Consider the following 20,850-nt stretch of genomic DNA (forward strand, 5'->3'; position numbering starts at 1 on the left):
GAAGAGGTGGTCCGTGAGTGCCTAGGAAACATTAAGGTCCATAAATCCATGGGACCTGATGGGGTGCATCCGCGGGTGCTGAGAGAGCTGGCGGAGGTTGTTGCTGAGCCTCTCTCTGTAATCTGTCAGAGGTCTTGGAGAACCGGGGAGGTGCCTGAAGGCTGGAGGACGGCCAATGTCACTCCAGTCTTCAAAAAGGGCAAGAAGGAAGATCCGGGTATCTATAGGCCAGTCAGCCTCACCTCTGTCCCAGGGAAGGTGATGGAACATCTTGTGCTGGATGCCATCTCCAGACAACTGGGTGATAAGGAGGTTATCAGGAGTACTCAGCATGGGTTCACCAAGGGGAGGTCGTGCTCGACCAACCTGGTGGCCTTTTATGAAGATGTCACTAGCTGGGTGGACAGGGGGAGGGCGGTAGATGTAGTCTACCTTGATTTCAGTAAGGCTTTTGATACTGTCCCCCATGACATCCTTATAACAAAGCTGAGGAAGTATGGGATAGATGAGTGGACGGTGAAGCGGGTCGAGAATTGGCTGACTGGCAGAGTGCAGAGGGTTCTTGTTGGTGGTGCGGTGTCTGGCTGGAGGCCTGTAACTCGCGGCGTCCCCCAGGGGTCTGTACTGGGTCCGGTCTTGTTCAACATCTTCATCAACGACCTTGATGAGGGGATAGTGACCACCCTCAGCAAGTTTGCTGATGACACGAAGTTGGGAGGACTGGCTGACACGCCTGAAGGCTGTGCTGCCATTCAGGGAGACCTGGACAGGCTGGAGAGCTGGGCAGTAAGAAACCGGATGAGGTTTAACAAAAGCAAGTGTAGAGTCTTGCATCTAGGGAGGAATAATTGCATGCACCAGTACAGGCTGGGGGAAGACCTGCTGGAGAGGAGCTCTGCAGAGAGGGACCTGGGCGTCCTGGTGGATGACAGACTGACCATGAGCCAGCAGTGTGCCCTTGTAGCCAAAAAAGCCAATGGCATACTGGGGTGTATTAAAAAGAACGTGTCCAGCAGGTCGAAGGAAGTGATCCTCCCCCTCTGCTCTGCCCTGGTGAGGCCTCATCTGGAATACTGTGTCCAGTTCTGGGCTCCCCAGTACAAAAAAGACAGGGATCTCTTGGAAAGAGTCCAGCGGAGGGCCACTAAGATGGTGAAGGGCCTGGAGCATCTCCCCTATGAGGAGTGACTTAGGGAACTGGGTCTGTTTAGCCTTGAAAAAAGAAGGCTGAGAGGGGACTTGATCCAGGTTTATAAATACCTGAGGTGTGGGAGCCATAGTGGTGAGGCTGGTCTCTTTTCAATAGTGCGTGGGGATAGGGCTAGGGATAATGGGATGAAAGTACAGCATAGGAAGTTCCGCACGAATGTGCAGAAGAACTTCTTTACAGTGCGGGTGACGGAGCACTGGAACAGGCTGCCCAGGGAGGTGGTGGAGTCTCCTTCTCTGGAGATATTCAAGACCCGCCTGGACGCCTACCTGTGCGACGTGTTGTAGGGAAACCTGCTTTGGCAGGGGGGTTGGACTCGATGATCTCTAGAGGTCCCTTCCAACCCCTACAATTCTGTGATTCTGTGATGTATATTGCTGACAAGAATTGTATGGTGGTCTTACATAAAATCTGAAAACCAAAATTTCTTCCCTCTTAATGGCTGTTAAATGATTCTTGGAATCAAGAAATAGCGTGGTTAACAGGAACCTATGTCACTTTCTGGATTACTTCCTTCATTATGCTACAACAGAATGGTGGCACATGTGAAGGACTGCATAGAGATGGAAGAAAGGAGTGTTACTTTGGCTTACAGATCAACACTTTTTACTTTTACTTCTCTCTCCAGTTAAAAGCATGGGAACATTTACTGTCTTTGGCCTAGCTGGCGGTTTTTAGTTGCTTTGTACTTGCTTAGTTGCTACAGAATTTTTGATGAATGGGAGGAAAGTCAGCTGCAATGACATGGGTTTACCCCGCCTTAAGTCAGGTTAATGTATTTGTGTTACTTTTTTTCCTTGCCGATGTCAGTGCCAGCTCTGCAGAAAAGGGGGTCCTGGTCCTGTAACCCAAGTTACAAAGCCCCAAAATAATGTCTAATGAACACAGTCAAGCTTAAAGCTAGCTTCTGCAATTGTTAGTCTCAGCTTGCCAACCACCGGTGTTCCAAAGCTGATGCATTAGTTTCACCAAAAGAAGGGCACATACACCACTAGTTTTGTTTGTTTTTTAATTTTTATTAATTTTTATAATTTTTTATAAATTTTTATAATTTTTTTAATTTTTCTAAATTTTTATTAATTTTTTATTAATTTTTATTAAATTTTAATTAAAACATATACATCGATGAAACATCGATGTATATGTTTTAATAATATGCGTTTTCTGATCTACGTTAACTATATTTAACTATTTAACTATATTTTCAGTGTGGACAAAGATGATACTTCTTCACTCCATGTGGTCCCGGCATCTAAAAGGCATATGTAGAAATGTCGGTGGCTACCAGGATATGGGTCTAGCTGTCTCTGTCTCCTGGCTGCTCGGATAGATGTCTTCATGGTCTTGCTGTACTCCAAACGCTGCCTTAAGTAAGCAGCTTCTTTTGAAATCCATCAGATGTAGCCTGCGGTAGCGGCTGTTTCCCAAAGAAGTCTCTGCTGCATCGCATCTCTGCGGCCTCCTCGTGCTTCTGCTATCAACAGCTCATGCCTACTCAAAGGACAGAAATGTGTCCAAGTCCTCTTGCTGTACCCTGAGCCTGAGCTCAATCCAGAGGACTCTGCAAGAGGTGGTTGTCAGCCGGAGCTTGCAGAAGCAGACGGAGGGCCTCAACTCGCGCTGCACTGTTGACAGTTGAGGCATAGCTACCCAGGCTTCTCTCACCAGTTCCTGGAACATGGTTGCAGTTTTCTCCATATCCTGGAGAGTTTGTATAGGAGGCTGAGCATCTTCTCTCTCCCCAGGTGGTCCTCAGGGTGGTGAAGGAAGGACAGTGTAGTCTCACGTCAGCTGCTCCCTTGTGCATATTCAGTCAGCACTCTGGCTACTGCACTGTTGGTTTGTTGTGGAGAAAACATTTGGGAGCAATTCCGACTGCCTGCTGAGTGGTGTCTTCTCCATGTCCAGAGTGCTCGTCTGTAGGACAAGTGGGCGTCTCTCATTTCCAATAGAACAGCAGGCCTGTGAGCTGATCTTGCAGCTCCCACAACTCCTGCAGTGCCTGCTCATAGCTGTCTGGATCTTGCACCAGGTGCTGGAGGAGGTTGAGCGGTCGGGACGCTCGGAATTCCTGCGGCAAGATGATCTCCGCAGGCACATCCTCATTTCCTATGAGGAAATGCTTCAGGCATTTCTCCTCCACACAGCAGCACAGGTAGCGCAAGATGTCATCCATCCGCTGCAGGAAATAGCTCCCGTGCCAGCTTTTCAAAGGGATGGTGGTCAGGAGGTGCATGAGCACTGTCCTCAGTTGGTAGAGAGAAAAAGTCTGTCCCGCCAGGATGTGGGCACCCACTAGCACATATATGAGGTTGAAAGTGTTCCACTGGTCACGGGTGGCTATGTGCTGGAAAAACTTTGCCTCAGCCACCGCACAACTCTGTGGCCAGGTTGTGCTGGGGGTAAAAGCAGCCTCTGTCTCCTGGCTGCTCAGAAAGATGTCCGTATTTTCTTGCTGGACGCCAAACACAATCTCAACAACGCAGGCTGTTTTGTGGATGTCTGTCAGATGAATCCTGCAGGAGCGCCCGGACAGCATCACATTCATGCTGCACGTCTCTGCCTCAGGCATGTATTTCCAGGCATCTGTGATCAGCACCTGGAACCATCGGACAGTCTTCTCCACATCTAGGTAGGCGTCCTCGCAGAAGTCACGTAGTAGGCTGGGGTGCTGATTTCCCAGCTCTTCCTTGGAGGTGTGGAGGAAGCACCGCATACCCATCTCCGGCTCCCTCCCGCACGTGCATTCCAGATCTACATGGATGCGGGAGTTCCTTGCTGGCAGGTCCCCTGCGGCTCCCAGATCAAGGTGGAAAACGTGCCCACGGGGGGCCGACAGGGGCACAAGCAGGCAGAAGATGGGTTCCTTCTCAGGGGGACACCAGCCTTCATAGGCACTGCCCACCCCGATGGGGCGCTCTGGCACCGGAAAGAAAGTATCTGACACCAGATACTGGCATAAGTTGATGAGGCGACCAAATAGGAGGAGTATCTGCTCACAGTTGTCTCGATGAATTTGGTGTGGCCAGAGCGCATCAGCCTGTTGCTCCTCCTGCTGCTCCTGCTTACTGATGGAGCTCTCCTCATCACTGATGTCTTCACTTCTCTGGAGCTTTTTATAGATCTTCCACATGAACCAGAGAGAAAGGAAGAGAATGCAAAGAACACTGCAAACCTTCCAGTAAGGCAACACAGAGAAGAGCAAGGCTTGAATATCCACCCTGCTCTTCTTCAGGTTGCTCTCTTCTAATTGCGGAAGCGGAAGCGGAAGCTTTTCCATCCGCTTTCGCAGAAACACCTCACGCATGCGTTCAAGAAGGCTGCAAACCTTCCGGTAAGGCAACACAGAGGACAAGGCTCGAATGCCTATCCAGCTCTGCCCCAGGTTCTCTACGTGCTGCCACTGAAGTGTCATCTGCTCTTGCAGAAACACCTCACGCTCACGCATGCGTTCCAGCGTTTCCGCGTCCAACTCATCACCAACGAAAGCCACTGTCAGCGCCAACAAGGCGAAGAAAAACGCCAAAGCCATGATCTGGAAGAGATGAGAGAGGGGAGGTCAGTGGGGCTGGGTGGGAGCTCGAGCACGGCTGGGGGAGCGGGTCCAGGAGCCACAGCCCCTGGGCTCAGGTAGGAGCGGGGCCGAGGGAGCTGGGAGGCAGCGGGGGCTGAGGCCAGCGCTGCTGCCGACTGCCCAGAGAGCCGCTCACAGGCTCCCCTGAGCGCTCGCTGCCGGCACTGCAGGCTCCCAAACCCCTCGCGGGCCGCTGTTCGCGCCCGGCCCAGCACAGCCTTCCCCCTGCTGCTGCACTCACCGCTGGCCCAGGCCAAAGTGGAGCAGCGCTGCCCGCTGCCGGCCTCGATGCCAGCCCCGCATTGTGACGCGCTGTGCCGTCACAGACGCCCCATCCCCACCCTTCGGCCCCACCCTTCGGCCCCCCTCAGCTGCCCTGGGCCTCCATGGCCGCGGCATCGGCCCTGTTCTGAGGCGCGTGGCCGGACTGGATTTCCTTTGTTTCCCTCGGGTTTTACTGCAGAGAAAGCAGCTGGCTTCATATATTGTACTACCCTAAGGGGCGATTACAGATTAAACACGTCTTGTTCTTAACCTGATTTTTTTGGTTGCATTTGCTTCAATTTCTTCAGGTTTTGTTGATGCAATATTCTTTTCATTATCAGGTCCACTTTAAATCTCAATCTTTGTCCACTCTTGACTTCATGACTGAAGAGAGGGATCTCTGAGACGAGTGTGTTTCTGCCTGTCTGCAGAGCAGTAAATAAAGCGGGCCTGTCCATCTTGAGCCTTGCCTATGTTTTTCTGAGTTCCCAGGGCCTCCCTTAGGTTTGCCTGCAGTTAGACTAGTTTTCACCAATTCTTTTACTCCTTTAAGGGATCACGACAGACTAAATAGCACACATTATGGGCAACTCTTAATGAGTATTACTGGATATCCCAGGATCTGAATCAGAACTGTAGTCTCTTGTTTATGTGAATCTTTATTCAACGTAGTTTTAAAATTTTCTTAAATGGCGTTAATTGGAGTAAACAATTCTGATCTTAGTAAGCAAGTTCCTGAGACCGGGGAATGGGAGATTCCCCTTTAGTCAGGGAAGAGGTGGTCCGTGAGTGCCTAGGAAACATTAAGGTCCATAAATCCATGGGACCTGATGGGGTGCATCCGCGGGTGCTGAGAGAGCTGGCGGAGGTTGTTGCTGAGCCTCTCTCTGTAATCTGTCAGAGGTCCTGGAGAACCGGGGAGGTGCCTGAAGGCTGGAGGACGGCCAATGTCACTCCAGTCTTCAAAAAGGGCAAGAAGGAAGATCCGGGTATCTATAGGCCAGTCAGCCTCACCTCTGTCCCAGGGAAGGTGATGGAACATCTTGTGCTGGATGCCATCTCCAGACAACTGGGTGATAAGGAGGTTATCAGGAGTACTCAGCATGGGTTCACCAAGGGGAGGTCGTGCTCGACCAACCTGGTGGCCTTTTATGAAGATGTCACTAGCTGGGTGGACAGGGGGAGGGCGGTAGATGTAGTCTACCTTGATTTCAGTAAGGCTTTTGATACTGTCCCCCATGACATCCTTATAACAAAGCTGAGGAAGTATGGGATAGATGAGTGGACGGTGAAGCGGGTCGAGAATTGGCTGACTGGCAGAGTGCAGAGGGTTCTTGTTGGTGGTGCGGTGTCTGGCTGGAGGCCTGTAACTCGCGGCGTCCCCCAGGGGTCTGTACTGGGTCCGGTCTTGTTCAACATCTTCATCAACGACCTTGATGAGGGGATAGTGACCACCCTCAGCAAGTTTGCTGATGACACGAAGTTGGGAGGACTGGCTGACACGCCTGAAGGCTGTGCTGCCATTCAGGGAGACCTGGACAGGCTGGAGAGCTGGGCAGTAAGAAACCGGATGAGGTTTAACAAAAGCAAGTGTAGAGTCTTGCATCTAGGGAGGAATAATTGCATGCACCAGTACAGGCTGGGGGAAGACCTGCTGGAGAGGAGCTCTGCAGAGAGGGACCTGGGCGTCCTGGTGGATGACAGACTGACCATGAGCCAGCAGTGTGCCCTTGTAGCCAAAAAAGCCAATGGCATACTGGGGTGTATTAAAAAGAACGTGTCCAGCAGGTCGAAGGAAGTGATCCTCCCCCTCTGCTCTGCCCTGGTGAGGCCTCATCTGGAATACTGTGTCCAGTTCTGGGCTCCCCAGTACAAAAAAGACAGGGATCTCTTGGAAAGAGTCCAGCGGAGGGCCACTAAGATGGTGAAGGGCCTGGAGCATCTCCCCTATGAGGAGTGACTTAGGGAACTGGGTCTGTTTAGCCTTGAAAAAAGAAGGCTGAGAGGGGACTTGATCCAGGTTTATAAATACCTGAGGTGTGGGAGCCATAGTGGTGAGGCTGGTCTCTTTTCAATAGTGCGTGGGGATAGGGCTAGGGATAATGGGATGAAAGTACAGCATAGGAAGTTCCGCACGAATGTGCAGAAGAACTTCTTTACAGTGCGGGTGACGGAGCACTGGAACAGGCTGCCCAGGGAGGTGGTGGAGTCTCCTTCTCTGGAGATATTCAAGACCCGCCTGGACGCCTACCTGTGCGACGTGTTGTAGGGAAACCTGCTTTGGCAGGGGGGTTGGACTCGATGATCTCTAGAGGTCCCTTCCAACCCCTACAATTCTGTGATTCTGTGATGTATATTGCTGACAAGAATTGTATGGTGGTCTTACATAAAATCTGAAAACCAAAATTTCTTCCCTCTTAATGGCTGTTAAATGATTCTTGGAATCAAGAAATAGCGTGGTTAACAGGAACCTATGTCACTTTCTGGATTACTTCCTTCATTATGCTACAACAGAATGGTGGCACATGTGAAGGACTGCATAGAGACGGAAGAAAGGAGTGTTACTTTGGCTTACAGATCAACACTTTTTACTTTTACTTCTCTCTCCAGTTAAAAGCATGGGAACATTTACTGTCTTTGGCCTAGCTGGCGGTTTTTAGTTGCTTTGTACTTGCTTAGTTGCTACAGAATTTTTGATGAATGGGAGGAAAGTCAGCTGCAATGACATGGGTTTACCCCGCCTTAAGTCAGGTTAATGTATTTGTGTTACTTTTTTTCCTTGCCGATGTCAGTGCCAGCTCTGCAGAAAAGGGGGTCCTGGCCATGCCTTCACCATGAACCCAAGTTACAAAGCCCCAAAATAATGTCTAATGAACACAGTCAAGCTTAAAGCTAGCTTCTGCAATTGTTAGTCTCAGCTTGCCAACCACCGGTGTTCCAAAGCTGATGCATTAGTTTCACCAAAAGAAGGGCACATACACCACTAGTTTTGTTTGTTTTTTAATTTTTATTAATTTTTATAATTTTTTATAAATTTTTATAATTTTTTTAATTTTTCTAAATTTTTATTAATTTTTTATTAATTTTTATTAAATTTTAATTAAAACATATACATCGATGAAACATCGATGTGTATGTTTTAATAATATGCGTTTTCTGATCTACGTTAACTATATTTAACTATTTAACTATATTTTCAGTGTGGACAAAGATGATACTTCTTCACTCCATGTGGTCCCGGCATCTAAAAGGCATATGTAGAAATGTCGGTGGCTACCAGGATACGGGTCTAGCTGTCTCTGTCTCCTGGCTGCTCGGATAGATGTCTTCCTGGTCTTGCTGTACTCCAAACGCTGCCTTAAGTAAGCAGTTTCTTTTGAAATCCATCAGATGTAGCCTGCGGTAGCGGCTGTTTCCCAAAGAAGTCTCTGCTGCATCGCATCTCTGCGGCCTCCTCGTGCTTCTGCTATCAACAGCTCATGCCTACTCAAAGGACAGAAATGTGTCCAAGTCCTCTTGCTGTACCCTGAGCCTGAGCTCAATCCAGAGGACTCTGCAAGAGGTGGTTGTCAGCCGGAGCTTGCAGAAGCAGACGGAGGGCCTCAACTCGCGCTGCACTGTTGACAGTTGAGGCATAGCTACCCAGGCTTCTCTCACCAGTTCCTGGAACATGGTTGCAGTTTTCTCCATATCCTGGAGAGTTTGTATAGGAGGCTGAGCATCTTCTCTCTCCCCAGGTGGTCCTCAGGGTGGTGAAGGAAGGACAGTGTAGTCTCACGTCAGCTGCTCCCTTGTGCATATTCAGTCAGCACTCTGGCTACTGCACTGTTGGTTTGTTGTGGAGAAAACATTTGGGAGCAATTCCGACTGCCTGCTGAGTGGTGTCTTCTCCATGTCCAGAGTGCTCGTCTGTAGGACAAGTGGGCGTCTCTCATTTCCAATAGAACAGCAGGCCTGTGAGCTGATCTTGCAGCTCCCACAACTCCTGCAGTGCCTGCTCATAGCTGTCTGGATCTTGCACCAGGTGCTGGAGGAGGTTGAGCGGTCGGGACGCTCGGAATTCCTGCGGCAAGATGATCTCCGCAGGCACATCCTCATTTCCTATGAGGAAATGCTTCAGGCATTTCTCCTCCACACAGCAGCACAGGTAGCGCAAGATGTCATCCATCCGCTGCAGGAAATAGCTCCCGTGCCAGCTTTTCAAAGGGATGGTGGTCAGGAGGTGCATGAGCACTGTCCTCAGTTGGTAGAGAGAAAAAGTCTGTCCCGCCAGGATGTGGGCACCCACTAGCACATATATGAGGTTGAAAGTGTTCCACTGGTCACGGGTGGCTATGTGCTGGAAAAACTTTGCCTCAGCCACCGCACAACTCTGTGGCCAGGTTGTGCTGGGGGTAAAAGCAGCCTCTGTCTCCTGGCTGCTCAGAAAGATGTCCGTATTTTCTTGCTGGACGCCAAACACAATCTCAACAACGCAGGCTGTTTTGTGGATGTCTGTCAGATGAATCCTGCAGGAGCGCCCGGACAGCATCACATTCATGCTGCACGTCTCTGCCTCAGGCATGTATTTCCAGGCATCTGTGATCAGCACCTGGAACCATCGGACAGTCTTCTCCACATCTAGGTAGGCGTCCTCGCAGAAGTCACGTAGTAGGCTGGGGTGCTGATTTCCCAGCTCTTCCTTGGAGGTGTGGAGGAAGCACCGCATACCCATCTCCGGCTCCCTCCCGCACGTGCATTCCAGATCTACATGGATGCGGGAGTTCCTTGCTGGCAGGTCCCCTGCGGCTCCCAGATCAAGGTGGAAAACGTGCCCACGGGGGGCCGACAGGGGCACAAGCAGGCAGAAGATGGGTTCCTTCTCAGGGGGACACCAGCCTTCATAGGCACTGCCCACCCCGATGGGGCGCTCTGGCACCGGAAAGAAAGTATCTGACACCAGATACTGGCATAAGTTGATGAGGCGACCAAATAGGAGGAGTATCTGCTCACAGTTGTCTCGATGAATTTGGTGTGGCCAGAGCGCATCAGCCTGTTGCTCCTCCTGCTGCTCCTGCTTACTGATGGAGCTCTCCTCATCACTGATGTCTTCACTTCTCTGGAGCTTTTTATAGATCTTCCACATGAACCAGAGAGAAAGGAAGAGAATGCAAAGAACACTGCAAACCTTCCAGTAAGGCAACACAGAGAAGAGCAAGGCTTGAATATCCACCCTGCTCTTCTTCAGGTTGCTCTCTTCTAATTGCGGAAGCGGAAGCGGAAGCTTTTCCATCCGCTTTCGCAGAAACACCTCACGCATGCGTTCAAGAAGGCTGCAAACCTTCCGGTAAGGCAACACAGAGGACAAGGCTCGAATGCCTATCCAGCTCTGCCCCAGGTTCTCTACGTGCTGCCACTGAAGTGTCATCTGCTCTTGCAGAAACACCTCACGCTCACGCATGCGTTCCAGCGTTTCCGCGTCCAACTCATCACCAACGAAAGCCACTGTCAGCGCCAACAAGGCGAAGAAAAACGCCAAAGCCATGATCTGGAAGAGATGAGAGAGGGGAGGTCAGTGGGGCTGGGTGGGAGCTCGAGCACGGCTGGGGGAGCGGGTCCAGGAGCCACAGCCCCTGGGCTCAGGTAGGAGCGGGGCCGAGGGAGCTGGGAGGCAGCGGGGGCTGAGGCCAGCGCTGCTGCCGACTGCCCAGAGAGCCGCTCACAGGCTCCCCTGAGCGCTCGCTGCCGGCACTGCAGGCTCCCAAACCCCTCGCGGGCCGCTGTTCGCGCCCGGCCCAGCACAGCCTTCCCCCTGCTGCTGCACTCACCGCTGGCCCAGGCCAAAGTGGAGCAGCGCTGCCCGCTGCCGGCCTCGATGCCAGCCCCGCATTGTGACGCGCTGTGCCGTCACAGACGCCCCATCCCCACCCTTCGGCCCCACCCTTCGGCCCCCCTCAGCTGCCCTGGGCCTCCATGGCCGCGGCATCGGCCCTGTTCTGAGGCGCGTGGCCGGACTGGATTTCCTTTGTTTCCCTCGGGTTTTACTGCAGAGAAAGCAGCTGGCTTCATATATTGTACTACCCTAAGGGGCGATTACAGATTAAACACGTCTTGTTCTTAACCTGATTTTTTTGGTTGCATTTGCTTCAATTTCTTCAGGTTTTGTTGATGCAATATTCTTTTCATTATCAGGTCCACTTTAAATCTCAATCTTTGTCCACTCTTGACTTCATGACTGAAGAGAGGGATCTCTGAGACGAGTGTGTTTCTGCCTGTCTGCAGAGCAGTAAATAAAGCGGGCCTGTCCATCTTGAGCCTTGCCTATGTTTTTCTGAGTTCCCAGGGCCTCCCTTAGGTTTGCCTGCAGTTAGACTAGTTTTCACCAATTCTTTTACTCCTTTAAGGGATCACGACAGACTAAATAGCACACATTATGGGCAACTCTTAATGAGTATTACTGGATATCCCAGGATCTGAATCAGAACTGTAGTCTCTTGTTTATGTGAATCTTTATTCAACGTAGTTTTAAAATTTTCTTAAATGGCGTTAATTGGAGTAAACAATTCTGATCTTAGTAAGCAAGTTCCTGAGACCGGGGAATGGGAGATTCCCCTTTAGTCAGGGAAGAGGTGGTCCGTGAGTGCCTAGGAAACATTAAGGTCCATAAATCCATGGGACCTGATGGGGTGCATCCGCGGGTGCTGAGAGAGCTGGCGGAGGTTGTTGCTGAGCCTCTCTCTGTAATCTGTCAGAGGTCCTGGAGAACCGGGGAGGTGCCTGAAGGCTGGAGGACGGCCAATGTCACTCCAGTCTTCAAAAAGGGCAAGAAGGAAGATCCGGGTATCTATAGGCCAGTCAGCCTCACCTCTGTCCCAGGGAAGGTGATGGAACATCTTGTGCTGGATGCCATCTCCAGACAACTGGGTGATAAGGAGGTTATCAGGAGTACTCAGCATGGGTTCACCAAGGGGAGGTCGTGCTCGACCAACCTGGTGGCCTTTTATGAAGATGTCACTAGCTGGGTGGACAGGGGGAGGGCGGTAGATGTAGTCTACCTTGATTTCAGTAAGGCTTTTGATACTGTCCCCCATGACATCCTTATAACAAAGCTGAGGAAGTATGGGATAGATGAGTGGACGGTGAAGCGGGTCGAGAATTGGCTGACTGGCAGAGTGCAGAGGGTTCTTGTTGGTGGTGCGGTGTCTGGCTGGAGGCCTGTAACTCGCGGCGTCCCCCAGGGGTCTGTACTGGGTCCGGTCTTGTTCAACATCTTCATCAACGACCTTGATGAGGGGATAGTGACCACCCTCAGCAAGTTTGCTGATGACACGAAGTTGGGAGGACTGGCTGACACGCCTGAAGGCTGTGCTGCCATTCAGGGAGACCTGGACAGGCTGGAGAGCTGGGCAGTAAGAAACCGGATGAGGTTTAACAAAAGCAAGTGTAGAGTCTTGCATCTAGGGAGGAATAATTGCATGCACCAGTACAGGCTGGGGGAAGACCTGCTGGAGAGGAGCTCTGCAGAGAGGGACCTGGGCGTCCTGGTGGATGACAGACTGACCATGAGCCAGCAGTGTGCCCTTGTAGCCAAAAAAGCCAATGGCATACTGGGGTGTATTAAAAAGAACGTGTCCAGCAGGTCGAAGGAAGTGATCCTCCCCCTCTGCTCTGCCCTGGTGAGGCCTCATCTGGAATACTGTGTCCAGTTCTGGGCTCCCCAGTACAAAAAAGACAGGGATCTCTTGGAAAGAGTCCAGCGGAGGGCCACTAAGATGGTGAAGGGCCTGGAGCATCTCCCCTATGAGGAGTGACTTAGGGAACTGGGTCTGTTTAGCCTTGAAAAAAGAAGGCTGAGAGGGGACTTGATCCAGGTTTATAAATACCTGAGGTGTGGGAGCCATAGTGGTGAGGCTGGTCTCTTTTCAATAGTGCGTGGGGATAGGGCTAGGGATAATGGGATGAAAGTACAGCATAGGAAGTTCCGCACGAATGTGCAGAAGAACTTCTTTACAGTGCGGGTGACGGAGCACTGGAACAGGCTGCCCAGGGAGGTGGTGGAGTCTCCTTCTCTGGAGATATTCAAGACCCGCCTGGACGCCTACCTGTGCGACGTGTTGTAGGGAAACCTGCTTTGGCAGGGGGGTTGGACTCGATGATCTCTAGAGGTCCCTTCCAACCCCTACAATTCTGTGATTCTGTGATGTATATTGCTGACAAGAATTGTATGGTGGTCTTACATAAAATCTGAAAACCAAAATTTCTTCCCTCTTAATGGCTGTTAAATGATTCTTGGAATCAAGAAATAGCGTGGTTAACAGGAACCTATGTCACTTTCTGGATTACTTCCTTCATTATGCTACAACAGAATGGTGGCACATGTGAAGGACTGCATAGAGACGGAAGAAAGGAGTGTTACTTTGGCTTACAGATCAACACTTTTTACTTTTACTTCTCTCTCCAGTTAAAAGCATGGGAACATTTACTGTCTTTGGCCTAGCTGGCGGTTTTTAGTTGCTTTGTACTTGCTTAGTTGCTACAGAATTTTTGATGAATGGGAGGAAAGTCAGCTGCAATGACATGGGTTTACCCCGCCTTAAGTCAGGTTAATGTATTTGTGTTACTTTTTTTCCTTGCCGATGTCAGTGCCAGCTCTGCAGAAAAGGGGGTCCTGGCCATGCCTTCACCATGAACCCAAGTTACAAAGCCCCAAAATAATGTCTAATGAACACAGTCAAGCTTAAAGCTAGCTTCTGCAATTGTTAGTCTCAGCTTGCCAACCACCGGTGTTCCAAAGCTGATGCATTAGTTTCACCAAAAGAAGGGCACATACACCACTAGTTTTGTTTGTTTTTTAATTTTTATTAATTTTTATAATTTTTTATAAATTTTTATATTTTTTTTAATTTTTCTAAATTTTTATTAATTTTTTATTAATTTTTATTAAATTTTAATTAAAACATATACATCGATGAAACATCGATGTATATGTTTTAATAATATGCGTTTTCTGATCTACGTTAACTATATTTAACTATTTAACTATATTTTCAGTGTGGACAAAGATGATACTTCTTCACTCCATGTGGTCCCGGCATCTAAAAGGCATATGTAGAAATGTCGGTGGCTACCAGGATATGGGTCTAGCTGTCTCTGTCTCCTGGCTGCTCGGATAGATGTCTTCCTGGTCTTGCTGTACTCCAAACGCTGCCTTAAGTAAGCAGCTTCTTTTGAAATCCATCAGATGTAGCCTGCGGTAGCGGCTGTTTCCCAAAGAAGTCTCTGCTGCATCGCATCTCTGCGGCCTCCTCGTGCTTCTGCTATCAACAGCTCATGCCTACTCAAAGGACAGAAATGTGTCCAAGTCCTCTTGCTGTACCCTGAGCCTGAGCTCAATCCAGAGGACTCTGCAAGAGGTGGTTGTCAGCCGGAGCTTGCAGAAGCAGACGGAGGGCCTCAACTCGCGCTGCACTGTTGACAGTTGAGGCATAGCTACCCAGGCTTCTCTCACCAGTTCCTGGAACATGGTTGCAGTTTTCTCCATATCCTGGAGAGTTTGTATAGGAGGCTGAGCATCTTCTCTCTCCCCAGGTGGTCCTCAGGGTGGTGAAGGAAGGACAGTGTAGTCTCACGTCAGCTGCTCCCTTGTGCATATTCAGTCAGCACTCTGGCTACTGCACTGTTGGTTTGTTGTGGAGAAAACATTTGGGAGCAATTCCGACTGCCTGCTGAGTGGTGTCTTCTCCATGTCCAGAGTGCTCGTCTGTAGGACAAGTGGGCGTCTCTCATTTCCAATAGAACAGCAGGCCTGTGAGCTGATCTTGCAGCTCCCACAACTCCTGCAGTGCCTGCTCATAGCTGTCTGGATCTTGCACCAGGTGCTGGAGGAGGTTGAGCGGTCGGGACGCTCGGAATTCCTGCGGCAAGATGATCTCCGCAGGCACATCCTCATTTCCTATGAGGAAATGCTTCAGGCATTTCTCCTCCACACAGCAGCACAGGTAGCGCAAGATGTCATCCATCCGCTGCAGGAAATAGCTCCCGTGCCAGCTTTTCAAAGGGATGGTGGTCAGGAGGTGCATGAGCACTGTCCTCAGTTGGTAGAGAGAAAAAGTCTGTCCCGCCAGGATGTGGGCACCCACTAGCACATATATGAGGTTGAAAGTGTTCCACTGGTCACGGGTGGCTATGTGCTGGAAAAACTTTGCCTCAGCCACCGCACAACTCTGTGGCCAGGTTGTGCTGGGGGTAAAAGCAGCCTCTGTCTCCTGGCTGCTCAGAAAGATGTCCGTATTTTCTTGCTGGACGCCAAACACAATCTCAACAACGCAGGCTGTTTTGTGGATGTCTGTCAGATGAATCCTGCAGGAGCGCCCGGACAGCATCACATTCATGCTGCACGTCTCTGCCTCAGGCATGTATTTCCAGGCATCTGTGATCAGCACCTGGAACCATCGGACAGTCTTCTCCACATCTAGGTAGGCGTCCTCGCAGAAGTCACGTAGTAGGCTGGGGTGCTGATTTCCCAGCTCTTCCTTGGAGGTGTGGAGGAAGCACCGCATACCCATCTCCGGCTCCCTCCCGCACGTGCATTCCAGATCTACATGGATGCGGGAGTTCCTTGCTGGCAGGTCCCCTGCGGCTCCCAGATCAAGGTGGAAAACGTGCCCACGGGGGGCCGACAGGGGCACAAGCAGGCAGAAGATGGGTTCCTTCTCAGGGGGACACCAGCCTTCATAGGCACAGCCCACCCCGATGGGGCGCTCTGGCACCGGAAAGAAAGTATCTGACACCAGATACTGGCATAAGTTGATGAGGCGACCAAATAGGAGGAGTATCTGCTCACAGTTGTCTCGATGAATTTGGTGTGGCCAGAGCGCATCAGCCTGTTGCTCCTCCTGCTGCTCCTGCTTACTGATGGAGCTCTCCTCATCACTGATGTCTTCACTTCTCTGGAGCTTTTTATAGATCTTCCACATGAACCAGAGAGAAAGGAAGAGAATGCAAAGAACACTGCAAACCTTCCAGTAAGGCAACACAGAGAAGAGCAAGGCTTGAATATCCACCCTGCTCTTCTTCAGGTTGCTCTCTTCTAATTGCGGAAGCGGAAGCGGAAGCTTTTCCATCCGCTTTCGCAGAAACACCTCACGCATGCGTTCAAGAAGGCTGCAAACCTTCCGGTAAGGCAACACAGAGGACAAGGCTCGAATGCCTATCCAGCTCTGCCCCAGGTTCTCTACGTGCTGCCACTGAAGTGTCATCTGCTCTTGCAGAAACACCTCACGCTCACGCATGCGTTCCAGCGTTTCCGCGTCCAACTCATCACCAACGAAAGCCACTGTCAGCGCCAACAAGGCGAAGAAAAACGCCAAAGCCATGATCTGGAAGAGATGAGAGAGGGGAGGTCAGTGGGGCTGGGTGGGAGCTCGAGCACGGCTGGGGGAGCGGGTCCAGGAGCCACAGCCCCTGGGCTCAGGTAGGAGCGGGGCCGAGGGAGCTGGGAGGCAGCGGGGGCTGAGGCCAGCGCTGCTGCCGACTGCCCAGAGAGCCGCTCACAGGCTCCCCTGAGCGCTCGCTGCCGGCACTGCAGGCTCCCAAACCCCTCGCGGGCCGCTGTTCGCGCCCGGCCCAGCACAGCCTTCCCCCTGCTGCTGCACTCACCGCTGGCCCAGGCCAAAGTGGAGCAGCGCTGCCCGCTGCCGGCCTCGATGCCAGCCCCGCATTGTGACGCGCTGTGCCGTCACAGACGCCCCATCCCCACCCTTCGGCCCCACCCTTCGGCCCCCCTCAGCTGCCCTGGGCCTCCATGGCCGCGGCATCGGCCCTGTTCTGAGGCGCGTGGCCGGACTGGATTTCCTTTGTTTCCCTCGGGTTTTACTGCAGAGAAAGCAGCTGGCTTCATATATTGTACTACCCTAAGGGGCGATTACAGATTAAACACGTCTTGTTCTTAACCTGATTTTTTTGGTTGCATTTGCTTCAATTTCTTCAGGTTTTGTTGATGCAATATTCTTTTCATTATCAGGTCCACTTTAAATCTCAATCTTTGTCCACTCTTGACTTCATGACTGAAGAGAGGGATCTCTGAGACGAGTGTGTTTCTGCCTGTCTGCAGAGCAGTAAATAAAGCGGGCCTGTCCATCTTGAGCCTTGCCTATGTTTTTCTGAGTTCCCAGGGCCTCCCTTAGGTTTGCCTGCAGTTAGACTAGTTTTCACCAATTCTTTTACTCCTTTAAGGGATCACGACAGACTAAATAGCACACATTATGGGCAACTCTTAATGAGTATTACTGGATATCCCAGGATCTGAATCAGAACTGTAGTCTCTTGTTTATGTGAATCTTTATTCAACGTAGTTTTAAAATTTTCTTAAATGGCGTTAATTGGAGTAAACAATTCTGATCTTAGTAAGCAAGTTCCTGAGACCGGGGAATGGGAGATTCCCCTTTAGTCAGGGAAGAGGTGGTCCGTGAGTGCCTAGGAAACATTAAGGTCCATAAATCCATGGGACCTGATGGGGTGCATCCGCGGGTGCTGAGAGAGCTGGCGGAGGTTGTTGCTGAGCCTCTCTCTGTAATCTGTCAGAGGTCTTGGAGAACCGGGGAGGTGCCTGAAGGCTGGAGGACGGCCAATGTCACTCCAGTCTTCAAAAAGGGCAAGAAGGAAGATCCGGGTATCTATAGGCCAGTCAGCCTCACCTCTGTCCCAGGGAAGGTGATGGAACATCTTGTGCTGGATGCCATCTCCAGACAACTGGGTGATAAGGAGGTTATCAGGAGTACTCAGCATGGGTTCACCAAGGGGAGGTCGTGCTCGACCAACCTGGTGGCCTTTTATGAAGATGTCACTAGCTGGGTGGACAGGGGGAGGGCGGTAGATGTAGTCTACCTTGATTTCAGTAAGGCTTTTGATACTGTCCCCCATGACATCCTTATAACAAAGCTGAGGAAGTATGGGATAGATGAGTGGACGGTGAAGCGGGTCGAGAATTGGCTGACTGGCAGAGTGCAGAGGGTTCTTGTTGGTGGTGCGGTGTCTGGCTGGAGGCCTGTAACTCGCGGCGTCCCCCAGGGGTCTGTACTGGGTCCGGTCTTGTTCAACATCTTCATCAACGACCTTGATGAGGGGATAGTGACCACCCTCAGCAAGTTTGCTGATGACACGAAGTTGGGAGGACTGGCTGACACGCCTGAAGGCTGTGCTGCCATTCAGGGAGACCTGGACAGGCTGGAGAGCTGGGCAGTAAGAAACCGGATGAGGTTTAACAAAAGCAAGTGTAGAGTCTTGCATCTAGGGAGGAATAATTGCATGCACCAGTACAGGCTGGGGGAAGACCTGCTGGAGAGGAGCTCTGCAGAGAGGGACCTGGGCGTCCTGGTGGATGACAGACTGACCATGAGCCAGCAGTGTGCCCTTGTAGCCAAAAAAGCCAATGGCATACTGGGGTGTATTAAAAAGAACGTGTCCAGCAGGTCGAAGGAAGTGATCCTCCCCCTCTGCTCTGCCCTGGTGAGGCCTCATCTGGAATACTGTGTCCAGTTCTGGGCTCCCCAGTACAAAAAAGACAGGGATCTCTTGGAAAGAGTCCAGCGGAGGGCCACTAAGATGGTGAAGGGCCTGGAGCATCTCCCCTATGAGGAGTGACTTAGGGAACTGGGTCTGTTTAGCCTTGAAAAAAGAAGGCTGAGAGGGGACTTGATCCAGGTTTATAAATACCTGAGGTGTGGGAGCCATAGTGGTGAGGCTGGTCTCTTTTCAATAGTGCGTGGGGATAGGGCTAGGGATAATGGGATGAAAGTACAGCATAGGAAGTTCCGCACGAATGTGCAGAAGAACTTCTTTACAGTGCGGGTGACGGAGCACTGGAACAGGCTGCCCAGGGAGGTGGTGGAGTCTCCTTCTCTGGAGATATTCAAGACCCGCCTGGACGCCTACCTGTGCGACGTGTTGTAGGGAAACCTGCTTTGGCAGGGGGGTTGGACTCGATGATCTCTAGAGGTCCCTTCCAACCCCTACAATTCTGTGATTCTGTGATGTATATTGCTGACAAGAATTGTATGGTGGTCTTACATAAAATCTGAAAACCAAAATTTCTTCCCTCTTAATGGCTGTTAAATGATTCTTGGAATCAAGAAATAGCGTGGTTAACAGGAACCTATGTCACTTTCTGGATTACTTCCTTCATTATGCTACAACAGAATGGTGGCACATGTGAAGGACTGCATAGAGACGGAAGAAAGGAGTGTTACTTTGGCTTACAGATCAACACTTTTTACTTTTACTTCTCTCTCCAGTTAAAAGCATGGGAACATTTACTGTCTTTGGCCTAGCTGGCGGTTTTTAGTTGCTTTGTACTTGCTTAGTTGCTACAGAATTTTTGATGAATGGGAGGAAAGTCAGCTGCAATGACATGGGTTTACCCCGCCTTAAGTCAGGTTAATGTATTTGTGTTACTTTTTTTCCTTGCCGATGTCAGTGCCAGCTCTGCAGAAAAGGGGGTCCTGGTCCTGTAACCCAAGTTACAAAGCCCCAAAATAATGTCTAATGAACACAGTCAAGCTTAAAGCTAGCTTCTGCAATTGTTAGTCTCAGCTTGCCAACCACCGGTGTTCCAAAGCTGATGCATTAGTTTCACCAAAAGAAGGGCACATACACCACTAGTTTTGTTTGTTTTTTAATTTTTATTAATTTTTATAATTTTTTATAAATTTTTATAATTTTTTTAATTTTTCTAAATTTTTATTAATTTTTTATTAATTTTTATTAAATTTTAATTAAAACATATACATCGATGAAACATCGATGTATATGTTTTAATAATATGCGTTTTCTGATCTACGTTAACTATATTTAACTATTTAACTATATTTTCAGTGTGGACAAAGATGATACTTCTTCACTCCATGTGGTCCCGGCATCTAAAAGGCATATGTAGAAATGTCGGTGGCTACCAGGATATGGGTCTAGCTGTCTCTGTCTCCTGGCTGCTCGGATAGATGTCTTCATGGTCTTGCTGTACTCCAAACGCTGCCTTAAGTAAGCAGCTTCTTTTGAAATCCATCAGATGTAGCCTGCGGTAGCGGCTGTTTCCCAAAGAAGTCTCTGCTGCATCGCATCTCTGCGGCCTCCTCGTGCTTCTGCTATCAACAGCTCATGCCTACTCAAAGGACAGAAATGTGTCCAAGTCCTCTTGCTGTACCCTGAGCCTGAGCTCAATCCAGAGGACTCTGCAAGAGGTGGTTGTCAGCCGGAGCTTGCAGAAGCAGACGGAGGGCCTCAACTCGCGCTGCACTGTTGACAGTTGAGGCATAGCTACCCAGGCTTCTCTCACCAGTTCCTGGAACATGGTTGCAGTTTTCTCCATATCCTGGAGAGTTTGTATAGGAGGCTGAGCATCTTCTCTCTCCCCAGGTGGTCCTCAGGGTGGTGAAGGAAGGACAGTGTAGTCTCACGTCAGCTGCTCCCTTGTGCATATTCAGTCAGCACTCTGGCTACTGCACTGTTGGTTTGTTGTGGAGAAAACATTTGGGAGCAATTCCGACTGCCTGCTGAGTGGTGTCTTCTCCATGTCCAGAGTGCTCGTCTGTAGGACAAGTGGGCGTCTCTCATTTCCAATAGAACAGCAGGCCTGTGAGCTGATCTTGCAGCTCCCACAACTCCTGCAGTGCCTGCTCATAGCTGTCTGGATCTTGCACCAGGTGCTGGAGGAGGTTGAGCGGTCGGGACGCTCGGAATTCCTGCGGCAAGATGATCTCCGCAGGCACATCCTCATTTCCTATGAGGAAATGCTTCAGGCATTTCTCCTCCACACAGCAGCACAGGTAGC

This window comes from Coturnix japonica, chromosome 3 (genome assembly GCF_054131305.1).
Source record: "Coturnix japonica strain WE chromosome 3, WE-NBRP24, whole genome shotgun sequence".
Taxonomy (NCBI): Eukaryota; Metazoa; Chordata; class Aves; order Galliformes; family Phasianidae; genus Coturnix; species Coturnix japonica.